The following is a 13,790-nucleotide window of genomic DNA, read 5'->3' on the forward strand; positions in this document are numbered from 1 at the left end:
ACCTCTGAAGAAACAAAAATTTCTGAAGGATATTTATGTAAATTATTCAGGTAACAAGTCTACAAATATTACTTGTTTCAAATGTGGTAGAATAGGACATAAATCATACACATGCCTTAAATCTACCAATACAATTATAAAGAAAATATGGGTTCCAAAAGGAACCATTCTGACTAACCCAAAAGGACCCAAGAAAGCTTGGGTACCTAAGACAGAGACTTGACCTTTGCTTGCAGGTGTGTCTAGCATCCCAAGAAGGAAACAGGAAATGGTATCTTGACAGTGGATGCTCGAGACACATGACTGGTGATGAATCACAATTCATCACGCTTGATGCTAAGGATGGAGGGATGGTCACCTTTGGAGATAATGGCAAAGAAAATCGGGATAGGTAACATTGGTATCACTCCCTCCAAATACATTGAGAATGTTTTACTAGTTAAAGGTTTAAAGCATAACTTACTTAGCATTAGTCAATTCTGTGATAAAGGGTATAAAGTAGTTTTTGAATCATCTGTTTGCATTGTGACTAGTCCTATTAACGATGGCATTAAATTTATAGGACATAGGCATGGCAATGTTTATATGATAGATTTGAATGACTTAGCCAAATTAGACATGCAATATTTGGTTTTCTTCCTTTCCAAAGTTCATAGGGGGTTTTCTTTAAAAATTGTCTAATTAAAGCACGATTTAAAATGTAACATGCTGTGTTAATAGCTTCTGCCCAAAAATATCTTGGAAGGTTGCTTCACAAAGCATGGTACGGGCCATTTCTTCTAAGGTTCTGTTTTTCCTTTCTACTACCCCATTCTGTTGGGGTGTCCTAGGAGCAGAGAAGTTATGGCCAATTCCATTTTCATCACAAAAATTTTCAAAGTCATGATTTTCAAATTCTGTTCCATGATCACTTCTGATATTTTGAATTGAAAACCCTTTTTCATTAGTGACTTTTCGATGAAATTTAGTGAAAATTTGAAAAGTTTCATTTTTGTGAGCTAAAAAAAAAACTCAAGTAAAACGAGAGTAATCATCAATTATTACAAATCCATATCGTTTTCCTCCTAGACTAGTGGTTCTAGTTGGTCCAAATAAATCCATATGTAAGAGCTCTAAAGGTCTAGAAGTTGAAACAGTGTTTTTGGATTTAAATGATACTCTAGTTTGTTTACCTAATTGGCATGCATCATAAATTCTATCCTTTTCAAAATTCAGTTTTGGCAAATCGAGAACTAAATCCTTTTTAATTAATTTTGAGAGAGAATGCATGCTAATGTGTGCAAGTCTACGATGCCACAGCCAACTAGTCTCATTTATTTTAGCACTTAAGGAAACTAGGCATTGCATGTCTAATTTAGTTAAATCATTCAAGTCTACCATATAAACATTGCCATGCCTATGTCCTATAAATTTAATGCCATCGTCAATAGGACTCGTCACGATGCAAACAGATGATTCAAAATTTACTTTATACCCTTTATCACAGAATTGACTAATGCTAAGTAAGTTATGCTTTAAACCTTTAACTAATAAAACATTCTCAATGTGTTTGGAGGGAGTGATACCAATGTTACCTATCCCGATGATCTTTCCTTTGCCATTATCTTCAAAGGTGACCATCCCTCCATCCTTAGCATCAAGCGTGATGAATTGTGATTCATCACCAGTCATGTGTCTCGAGCATCCGCTGTCAAGATACCATTTCCTGTTTCCTTCTTGGGATGCTAGACACACCTGCAAGCAAAGGTCACGTTTCTGTCTTAGGTACCCAAGCTTTCTTGGGTCCTTTCAGGTTAGTCAGAATGGTTCCTTTTGGAACCCATATTTTCTTTGTGTTTGCATATTTGTTAATAAGACATGTGTATGATTTATGTCCTATTCTTCCACATTTAAAACAAGTAATATTTGTAGACTTGTTACTTGAATAAATATCCTTCAGAAATTTTTGTTTCTTCAGGGGTTTATAACCAAGTCCAGCTTTATCATATATAGCTTTCTGATTTTCAAGGATCATATTTAGTTTGTTTGAACTTAAGGTGAACTTATCTACTATAGATTTCAGCTTGTTCATTTCATCCTTTAAGTTTTGATTTTTTTGAATCAAGGTGAATTTTTCAATTGAAAGATTTTCAGCTTGTTTCACTAAGGACTGATTTTCCAATTTCAGCTCTTTGTTTTTCTTCCCTAGTTTTTTTAATTCATCAATTGAATCATAGAATGCTTCATGCAATTCTTCAAAAGTAAATTCACTAGTGGATTCAGAAGTTACCTCATTTTCATGTGCCATCAGGCACAGATTGGCTTGTTCTGTTGAGGTTTCCTCGTCGGAGCTTGAGTCATCACTCGCACTCCAGGTCGCCATCATTACCTTCTTTTTGAACTTCTTTGGACCTTTCTTCAATTGTGGACATTCGGATCTGAAATGTCCTGGCTTCTTGCACTCGTAGCATGTAGGGGGTTGATCTTTCTCTTTTTCTTTGCTTTGTTCTCCTTTTGTGAATTTCTTTCTCATCCCCTGTTTCCTTTTTCTTAGAAACTTCTTAAATTTTCGGGTGATGAGAGCCATCTCTTCATCCTGATCTTCATCTTCAGAGTCATCCGTTTCATAATCAGGCGAAGTTGTGGATTTGAGGGCAATGGTTCTTTTCTTTTTGACTTCATCCTCTTGATGTTGCTTCATGCTAAGTTCATGAGTCATCAAGGATCCAAGAAGCTCTTCTAGAGGTAGAGTGTTCAAGTCCTTTGCTTCTTGGATGGCAGTCACCTTGGCTTCCCAAGTTTTTGGCAGTGACCTGAGAATCTTCCTTACAAGTTCACTGTTAGTATAAGATTTGCCAAGACTCTTTAAACCATTGATTATATCAGTAAAACGAGTAAACATAGCAGTTATGGACTCATCATGCTCTATTTTGAACAATTCATATTTATGTACAAGCATGTTTATTTTAGACTCTTTTACTTGATTTGTTCCCTCATGGGTGACTTCTAACCTATTCCATATTTCTTTAGCAGATGCACAAGTAGAAATGCGATTAAATTCACTTGCATCTAGTGCACAATAAAGAACATTCATGGATTTGGCATTTAATTATGCTAATTTCTTGTCAACCTCATCCCATTCTTTCTCGGGTTTGGTTGACTCCTCACCATCTATAATCTTGGTGGGTGTGTGAGGACCATTCACTATGATACTCCACATATCATAGTCGAGTGCTTGTATGAAAATCTTCATCCGAGCTTTCCAATAGGTGTAATTAGACCCATTGAAAAGTGGAGGTCGGTTTGTTGATTGCCCCTCGGCTAGAGAAGTTCCAACATGGGTTGCCATAGATCTTTGGTTCTTTGATTGTTAGATCAAAGAAGGGCTAGAGCACCGGCTCTGATACCACTTGTTGCCCAGCTATGCAACCCAAGAGGGGGGGGTGAATTGGGTTTCTAAAAATTTTAAGCCCAACAGATTACTTATGAAGATCAAAACAAAGACTTTACTTCAATATTAATTACCTAAAGCAGGAATGCAAGAATATAATAAAGAAATAAAGTGAAGAGATAAAGCACACCACAAACACAAGGATTTATAGTGGTTCGGTGCTAACCTTGCACCTACATCTACTCCCCAAGATCCTACTTGAGAATTTCAATCCACTATCCTTTGTATTCAACCTGAATACAAAACGTCGGAAACTCTGACACTAGCTATCCCAAGCTAGAACACTTGTTTCCCGGGTACAAGTAAACCCAAAATACTCCGATTTCAGGTTCGGATCAACCTTTTCTTGTTTTGAAAATCCTCCAAAAACAAGAACAAAAACTCACAAAGAGTTAGAAAATTTAGAGCACAAATTAATACAATAACAGCTCCTTTAAATGAGCGAATATAACAATAAAAGCTTTACTCAAATGAAGAACCCCTTTTTCGAAATTTCTCAAAGTGGATGAATGCTTGAATGCTTGAGAAGAGGTTGATTGTTGATTGAAGATCTCTTGAAAGCTTTGAACGATCTCTAGATCAAGGTTGAAACAATAGGCGTGAAGAATTCTCTCCTTGAAAGATCTTGCTTTTCTCTTTCACAATCTCTCTGGTATATTATGGATCTTCTCTCTTTTTCTTTTTGGATTTTTCGTTGATCTCAGGATTTTTCTTGCAAATTTTGGATCCTTTCTTCTATTCTTCTCTCTCTTTCTCTGCTCCTCGTCTCTTGATTTCACGTTTGATCCGCTATTTAATCTGCAATTTCTTTCACCATTTAAAGCATTTTGTAGCATTAGAAGCAAGAGAAAACAATTTAGGAAGATAAAGAGCCGTTAGAGGATTTTTAGGAAGCATAAATGGAAATTAAAACGGGCAAAAAAAATAGCCGTTGCTGACATTTCCCATCGCAGGGGTCGACTCATGAGTCGACTCATGCTTCAGGGGTCGACTCATGAGTCGACCTCTGTTGCAAAAACCAGAGAATGCTTTTCTGGAATTTCTTGGCTCAAATTAGCAGGGGTCGACTCATGAGTCGACTCATGCCTTGTGGGTCGACTCATGAGTCGACTCACAGGTCGTGCCAAGCCAGAAAACTAGCGTGCCAAGGAGAATTTTTGCGTGCCAATCAGCTCAAAGTGCCATGAGTTGACTCATGAGTCGACTCATGCACTTCAAACCTTCATAACTTCAAGAATATAAGTCCAAACATAATGAAATTTTCATCAATAGATTTCAAATCATTTGTTCTACCAAATGGTACTATCAAATCAGGATTTTAGTAAAATTATGATTTTGCCCTTGAAGACCATAAGGACTTTTTCATTTTAAAATTATTTGTATCCCTTCAATCTGCTTTGTAATCATCAAAATCAATCTAGGAGCAACAGTGTGAAATTTTCTCTGATACATTATAAAATTTGCTCTGATACAGTGTGAAATTTTCTCTGTTATATTATAACATTTACTCTGATACATTGTAAAATCTTTTCGGATAACATTGTAAAATTTTTTTTTTTTGCTCTGATATATTAAAAAATTTATTTTTCTCTCTTGCTCTGATATATCTTAAACTCAAAATGATCTAATACTCTTTTCAAATGTTTATGAAAATGGACAAACTATTTTTGCATATGACCATTTATATCACATGCCAAAAGAATCATATTTTTCAAGCATATACACCTATAGTGCATTTTTTTGAAATTAATGCATTCACATAAATACTTTTGTTCAAGTGTTTTGTCATCATCAAAAAGGAGGAGATTGTTGCTCCTAGATTGATTTTGATGATTACAAAGCAGATTGAAGGGATACAAATAATTTTAAAATGAAAAAGTCCTTATGCTCTTCAAGGGCAAAATCATAATTTCATTAAAATCCTGATTTGATAGTACCATTTGGTAGAACAAATGATTTGAAATCTATTGGTGAAAATTTCATTATGTTTGGACTTATATTTTTGAAGTTATGAAGGTTTGAAGTGCATGAGTCGACTCATGAGTCAACTCATGGCACTGTGAGCTGATTGGCACGCAAAAATTCTCCTTGGCACGCTAGTTTTCTGGCTTGGCACAACTTGTGAGTCGACTCATGAGTCGACCCACAAGGCATGAGTCGACTCATGAGTCGACCCCTGCTAATTTGATCCAAGAATTTCCAGAAATGCATTCTCTGGTTTTTGCAACAGAGGTCGACTCATGAGTCGACCCCTGAAGCATGAGTCGACTCATGAGTCGACCCCTGCGACGGGAAATGTCAGCAACGGCTATTTTTTTGCCCGTTTTAATTGCCTTTTATGCTTCCTAAAATTGCTCTAACGGCTCTTTATCTGCCTAAATTATTTTCTCTTGCTTCTAATGTCATAAAATGCTTTTAATGGTGAAAGAAATTGCAGATTAAATAGCAGAACAAACATGAAATCAAAGAGAGAAAAAAAATAGAAGAAAGGATCCGAAATCTGCACGAAAAAGCCTGAGATCAACGAAATATTCAAAAAGAAAAAGAGAGAGGATCCACAATATACAAGAGAGATTGTGAAAGAGAAAAGCAAGAGCATTCAAGAGGATCTTTCAAGCCTATTGTTCAACCTTGATCTAGAGATCTTCCAAAGCTTTCAAGAGATCTTCAATCAACAAACAACCTCTTCTCAAGCATTCGTTCAAGCGTTCATCCACCTTGAGAAAATTCGAAAAGGGTTCTTCATTTGAGTAAAAGTTTTTATTGTTATATTAGCTCATTTAAAGGAGCTGTTATTGTATTAATCTGTGCTCAAAATTTTCTAACTCTTTGTGAGTTTTAGTTCTTATTTTTGGAGGATTTCCAAAACAAGGAAAGGTTGATCCGAACCTGAAATCGGAGTGTTTTGGGTTTACTTGTACCCGGGAAACAAGTGATCTAGCTTGGGATAGCTAGTGTCGGAGTTTCCGACGTTTTGTATTCGGGTTGAATACAAAGTATAGTGGATTGAAATTTCCAAGTAGGAGCTTGGGGAGTGGATGTAGGTGCAAGGTTAGCACCGAACCACTATAAATCCTTATGTTTGTGGTGTGCTTTATCGCTTCACTTTATTTCTTTATTATATTCTTGCATTCCTGCTTTAGGTAATTAATATTGAATTAAAGTCCTTTTGTTCTTCATAAGTAATCAGTTGGGGCTTAAAATTTTTAGAAACCCAATTCACCCCCCCTCTTGGGTTGCATAGCTGGGCAACACTCCGATCCAGGAAATCCTCTCGACTTCGAGTGTCGAGGGTCCTTTGGCAGAACGGGGGCAGGGATCTTCCAGGGGTGGAGTCGTGGTCCGATTGAGGGCTCTCCACCCTCGGATTTGTTTTCCTGGGAAGGACGAGGCGGCTGGCCCAGGTGGCCCGCCCCACCGTCGGGTTCTGGCATTCTGGCGATGCCCTTTTCGGGTGCGCTGACGCCTGTGGTTGCTGCTGCTGCATTGCTTGCACAGCTTCGATGAGGCCTCTGACCTGCTGTGCCAGCAAGTCAAATTGCTCCGCGCCGACCGCCGCCGTCGGAGGGGGAGGAGGAGGAGGCTGAGAAACAGGAGGGGAGGCCGGAGCCTGAGATCTGACCGCGGAGGCCGTGGACCGTCGGGTGGACGCCTTGCGCAGAGGCATCGAGTGTCGATCTCGCGGGGGAAGATTAGGAGTGGATGACGGAGAGACGGTCGGAGGCGGCCCCGTTGAACACTCCTTTAAGAACAAAGGTGCTGCGAAGACACAGCCCTTCCTCTAGCGCCAATCCTGTTGGTGCAAAAATTTGCCTGCGCCGGAGAAGCTGGAGTTGGGGAAGCCGCGGTCGCCACCGGGACCTGCAAAGGAAGTCTAAACCGGAGGTGGGGTTGCTCCGACAAGACCCTCCGATGCTCAAGTCAGTTCTCTGCCTCAACAAGAATGGAGTGCTCGAACGAAGAATTTAGCAGAGTTTTGAGATAAAAAATGAGCTTAGAGAATAATGTATCTGGATCCCCATTTTTTTAGGCGGAAGAGGTAACGGATCGATGGCGACGTCTGTAACCGTCTGGTCGTGGGCCGCCCATGGTCAGGGGGAATTTATTGCGAGAGGTAGTGGAGCAGAATCATGGCCATCACCGCAGCTCGCCACGTGGAATCAGTTGCAAGGAGTGAAGCAGCGTCCGTTGTCGCGACCTGCCAGCGGATGGGAGAATCGCCCGGTATCCGTCGCAGGAGGTGGAGCAGGTTCGTGGCCGTTATTGTGGCCTGCCAGGGGGTAGTGGAGCTGTGCGGAATCCACCACAGGAAGTGGAGCAGAGCTGCGACGGTTACTGCGGCCTGTCAGGGAATGATGGAGCTGTGCGGAATCTGCCACAAGAAGTGGAGCAGGATCGTGGCCGTTTTGGTGGCCTGCCAAGGGGCGCGGATCTGTTGATTGAAGCTAAGCAGCGGTCGGAGCCCGGCCTCTGTAGAGGTCTGGGAGAGGTCCTCCTGGCAGTTGGGGTCGTGGGAGGAGCCCGACTTCCGTGGGAGTCCGGGCGGAACCCTCTCGGAGCTGAAGTTGCGGGCGGAACCCGGCTACCGTAGGAGTTCGGACGGAGTCCTCTGCAATCAAAGTTAAAGGTGAAGTCCGGCTCCCGTAGGAGTCCGGACGGAGCTTACCAGCAGTTGATACTGAGAGCGGAGCCTGGCTCCCGTAGGAGTCCGGGCGGAGCCCTCTGCAATCAAAGTTAAAGGTGAAGTCCGGCTCCCGTAGGAGTCCGGACGGAGCTTACCAGCAGTTGATGTCGGAGGCGGAGCCCGGCTCCCGTAGGAGTCCGGGCGGAGCTGTACTGTAGTTGATGTCGGAGGCGGAGCCCGGCTCCCGTAGGAGTTCGGGCGGAGCTGTTCTGTAGTTGATGTCGGAGGCGGAGCCCGACTCCCGTAGGAGTCCGGGCGGAGCTGTTCTGTAGTTGATGTCGGAGGTGGAGCCCGGCTCCCGTAGGAGTCCGGGCGGAGCTGTTCTGTAGTTGATGTCGGCGGCGAAGTCTGGCTCCCGTAGGAGTTCGGGCGGAGCTGTTCTGTAGTTGATGTCGGCGGCGGAGCCCGGCTCCCGTAGGAGTCTGGGCGGAGTTGTTCTGTAGTTGATGTCGGAGGCGGAGCCCGGCTCCCGTAGGAGTCCGGGCGGAGCTGTTCTGTAGTTGATGTCGGTGGCGAAGCCCGGCTCCCGTAGGAGTCCGGGCGGAGCTGTTCTGTCGTTGATGTCGGCGGCGGAGCCCGGCTCCCGTAGGAGTCCGGGCGGAGCTGTTCTGTAGTCGATTCCGCTGAGGGTTTCGGCTGTGGGTATTTTATACCCAACATTGAGGATGAGCAGTTTCTGATCTATGATCTATGGAGCATATGAAAGATTGAATTTAAGTACTGATTGATTTTAAATTAGATCTAAATTAATTAAACTTAATTGGATCCAAAATCTAAATTAGATTTGGTACAAAAATTCTAAAGAGTTTGGGATTTACAGTCTTTCAAAATTATTTCGAACCAGCTTCGAATTGTATTCGAATCGAATCCATTTTGATGAGATATGAGAATTTTCACTTGCACTGAGATTTTTCTCTCATGTGGACTGACCAACACCTGGAATAGTGTTGGTTTGGGGCATCCCATATGGGTGATGGAGTGGGTGCAAATTGATTATCATATGTAATGGCAATTCTATCTCATGTAGAGATCCTTCTTTCATGAGTATTGGACTGATTCAAATCAGATTTGAGTTAGAACTCCTATACTTATTGGGTTATAAAAATCATCTATAAATAGAGAGGGTCTCTACCTATGGATGCATAGCAAACAAATCAGATTGAGAGAATAGAAAAAGAGAGAGAGGTGTGAGAAGAGAGAGAGAGAGGTCCCTTCTTCTCCTTGACCCTCCCCTCTTGTGGCCACCCCTCTTCCCTTGGTTGTGGATCCATCTTAGGGGTCCCACTTATTGGTGTGAGGTGTCACACCAGCACATCTCTTTCCTCATTTGATTGGATTGCGAAGGTAATTAGATTGGAGTTCATCCTGCTTTCCTGCGGCGTCTGACGTGCATGCGAAGTAGAGGATCTACATATCCAGACCTCCATGAAGATTTATATTAGATTATTTGAGATTTAATCTCTGGTTTTGCTACTAATCAGGTAAATATTTGATCCTTAATCATGTAGATGAATAGAAAAATTTTTAGATGCAACCTGGGCCTTTTGAAGAGAAACAGTTTTCCTTCCCTTCAGGCTCCTATTTGGACTAGGATTTGTCTCAAATTGGTTGCAACCAAATCCTATTAGGTTAGGGTTTTGAATAGGTTTGATCAAAGACCAAGAGAGAGCCTAGTTTGACTAGGACTCTCCCTCTCTCCTTGCGCCAACTAATCCATGCCTAACCAACTAATCCCACTGCCCCTTCTCTAGTTATTTTGCATGAGATATCTCACATTGATCTAAAGACATCGTGCCCCATTCTCTTATTTTTAGCATGAATTAGTTCACACAAGATAGGGAGGCATCCAAGAGTTGGATGCCCCCCAAGACTCTATCCCAAGCCCTAAAAGATAAGGTTTGACCTTATCTTAAATCCCTATTGCATGCCATATTAAAAGGAGTAATTATGGGGTGTGGGACTTGGATTTTATTATGAAAAAGGGTGGTGAGAACTTAGACTTTTCATGGAAATATTAGAGGGGTGTGCATGGTTTCTGAGAGTTAGGCGCAAGGCCTCTTGTGCGGGGTTTCTAAGGCACACATCTCTAAGGCATCTTTTCTATTTGGGGCGTGAGATCTTGAGGAGGAGGGGATCCTACTTATGCATGGGTTAAGGGAGAAAAAAGAGAAGGTGTTCCTCTTCTTCCTCCTATTCTTCATCCTCCAGATGTTCTTCCTTTATAAAGTCTGAGAGAAAGAGAAGATCTATTCAACCATCAAGGAAGCGGTCTCTACAAGGGAGCTAGCACCTTAGAGAGATCAAGGAGCTTCTGATTAGATCAAGGCTTTGTATAGATATATGTAAAGGTCGGGTGCTTGTCCGGCTTTAAAGAAATCTAAATGACATCCACAATCATCAGTTTGCGGTAAAAATCAACCCGCATAAAGGTATGAAGATTAGATCTTTAATTTCCTTGTTCTTAAATTTTAGATTCAGTTTTTCTATATTCTATCCATCATATGAAGATCCTGTAGCACAGTTTTAAGATTAGATCTTGTACATGCTTATAGATTAAAAGGTATTTTAATCTAATTTTTATTCTATTGCATTCATAATTTTTAAAAGTTAAAAATCTACATACATGGAACCATGATTTTCTAACAGTGGTATCAGAGCCACTTCATACGCATGTGATTAGGTTAGAAATCTGAAATCTGAAATTTATGTTTTAAATGTGAATTTTTGAATTATTCTTAGACCTTTCTTTATATAAGATATAAATTGATTGATTTCATATCTAAAATTTATTTTAGATCTAAATTTATTTTGTATGTTTCAGATCTGAAAGGTGTTTTAGATCTGAATACTACAACAAAACAGGTTATTAGCGATGAAAAATTTTTATCGCTAATAATCTATTACAGATGAAAATAAATTATTAGCGATAAAATTTTTATCGCTAATATTTTATCGCAAATAATCCATCATTGATAATATTTTATGATGAAAAATATATTTCATCGCTAATAATAGTTATTTATGATGAATAATTTTCATCATTAAAAAATTTTATTTTATCAAAAATAATTTTCGATGAAAAATTTTAATCATAAAAAAAATATTTATGATGAATTATAACATCATTAATAAATAAAAAAATTAATAATGATGAAAATTTTTTTATCTTTATTAATTTAATTAAAATTTTTTTTGAAATAAAATTTTTAAAAACTTTGAGCGATGAAAAATTTACATCATAAAATTTTTTTTTTGTAACAAAAATTTTTCATCTCTATTAATTTAATAATAATTTTGTTTAAAATTAAATTTAAATAATATTAGTGATATAAAACTTACATCGTAAATACAATAATTTTTGATAAAAAATTTTATCACTAATAATTATTTATGATGAATAAATTTTCATCATTATTAATTATATATAAAATTTTAATAATTTTATATTTATTAAAAAATTAATTTATCATACTAAAATATTTTTGGTGATCAATATTTTATCAAAAATAATTTCATCGCTAATAATTTAAACATATTTTTTTAAAAAAATAATTTATGAATATATATTTTAATTTATATTTATAATATTTTTTATAAATAAAAAAAATAAAAATAAAAAATTTACATAATAAATTGATAAATAAATTTTATTATTTTATTATATTAAATTAAAATTATAAAAATTTAAAATAAAAATAAAAAAAGTACATGAAGAAATCATTAAGTGTCGGTATTTGAAGAACGAGCTGGAGAAGGAAAGCACTTGAAAGAGCTCGGATCGATCTGCTGCTATCTCATCAACTGTATCGTCTACTCCATCTACGCCATTTACTTCATCATCTGGATTTGGAGCTACTGATACTCGTCGACATGTGCAGCCAACTCTTGAGCTCACTGCTCAATCTGCTGTCGATCCACGACAGCCTGCTATCGATCCTCGACAGCCTGCCTCTGCACCTCCGTCAGTTGAGCTTCACACACAAAATGGATGTCAGCTCTAGACGAGCATGAGGATGAGGGAGCAATGATCCCATACCCTAGATCTTTAACATAACAGGATCTTGTACCAAGAATTTGATCATAGATCTCATCATCTATGGGTACGGTTGAGCCCTTGAAGGTAGGCTTGGTTCTCATGTCTGTCATACAGTCCTAAAAATTAAAGTTATAGCTATTTTAATTTTATAATAAAAATTAAATTATAAAAAAAAATAATTAAAAAAATTTATAAAGATCTCCTGGCTCCCGGTCGTCCATTCTCCCGATCGACGCTGGTAGGTCCGTTGGTAGATATCGATCCTACCAGGAAGCTCGCCACTCTCAGCATCTCTCTGTAATTTGAGAATAATTAATTAAAATATTTTTAAATAATTAAAAAATAATATACTAATTAAAAATTAAAAATTACCTACCATGTGATCCATGTGATGAGCGAACAACTTCGAACCCTCACAATGCGGTACGATCTGTCTCGCTTGATTTGTGACATTCTGGACACATCTTTATTGGAAAAGGTGCAGGATTTCATGCATGAATTTTAAAATATTTTTGAAATATAACGCAGTGAAACATGTAAATTAAATAATTTAATCTATAAATACATGTAATCAAATTACTAAATCCTATAATTAGGACCTATAACATGTCATATTATATTTATGAATTAGAAAATAAAAGCTTTTGTATTGATCAAATCAATACCCTAGATCTAAAATAATTTTAGATCTAAAACCTAGATCACATCTAGATAAGAGAAGAGATCAGATCTCTTACCTTCATGTGGGTCGAGGACTTTATGGTTGATTTTTTTTGTTGCCTTTGGAGCCGCACACGCATCCGACCTCTACAGGTGATCCACACAAGGCTGCAACAAAATTGGAGGTTCGTCGGACGAAGATCCACTCGAAGTGCTAGCTTCTTGCAGATCCCTCCAGATGGTTAATCTAGAAGATATTCTTTGGATCTCTTGGATATTTTAAGAGATGAAGAATATGAGGAGGAACAAGAGAGAAGTCAAATCTTTTGACCTCCCTAAAATCAGAAATAATAATATAAAAGAAAAAATCCTAAGAGAAGATAGTTCTTCTCTTTCAGTACATCAAGGATTGATGTCCTGAGAACATCTCTATGCTAGGACATGAGAAGACCTTCTTCTCTAGATATTTCTCTAACTTCTAGATCTTATGATATCTAATTTTTCTCATAGAAAAATCTCATGATTTATGGAGAAGAAGAGTTCTAAAAGAAACCTTAAGAAAAGACATTCTTTTCTTCTTCTTCTCTCATTAGAACATGATCAGATCATGTCCAAAATAAGATCACCATGCCCCAACTCATTGGAGCATGAATCCACCATGCCATTCCTCTTTCTCTCTCAGATTTTTATCACATAAAAACATAAAATAAAAAGAAAATAAATTGAAAAGAAAAACAATAAGAGAAAAATGTCTTCTCTCTTACCTTTTGTTTCTACAAGACATCAACTTTTGATCTCTTGATAGAAGACTCTTCTCCAAGAAATTTGATGCCTCAAACCACCCATTCCATCCTCTTTCTCTCTCAAATTTTATCACATAAAAAATACAAAAAACAAAGAGAGAATAATATGAAAGAAAAATAATGAGAGAAGATAATCTTTTCTCTTACCTTTCTCTCTACAAGATATCAACCTTTGAT

Source organism: Elaeis guineensis, chromosome 5 (assembly GCF_000442705.2).
Source record: "Elaeis guineensis isolate ETL-2024a chromosome 5, EG11, whole genome shotgun sequence".
Taxonomy (NCBI): Eukaryota; Viridiplantae; Streptophyta; class Magnoliopsida; order Arecales; family Arecaceae; genus Elaeis; species Elaeis guineensis.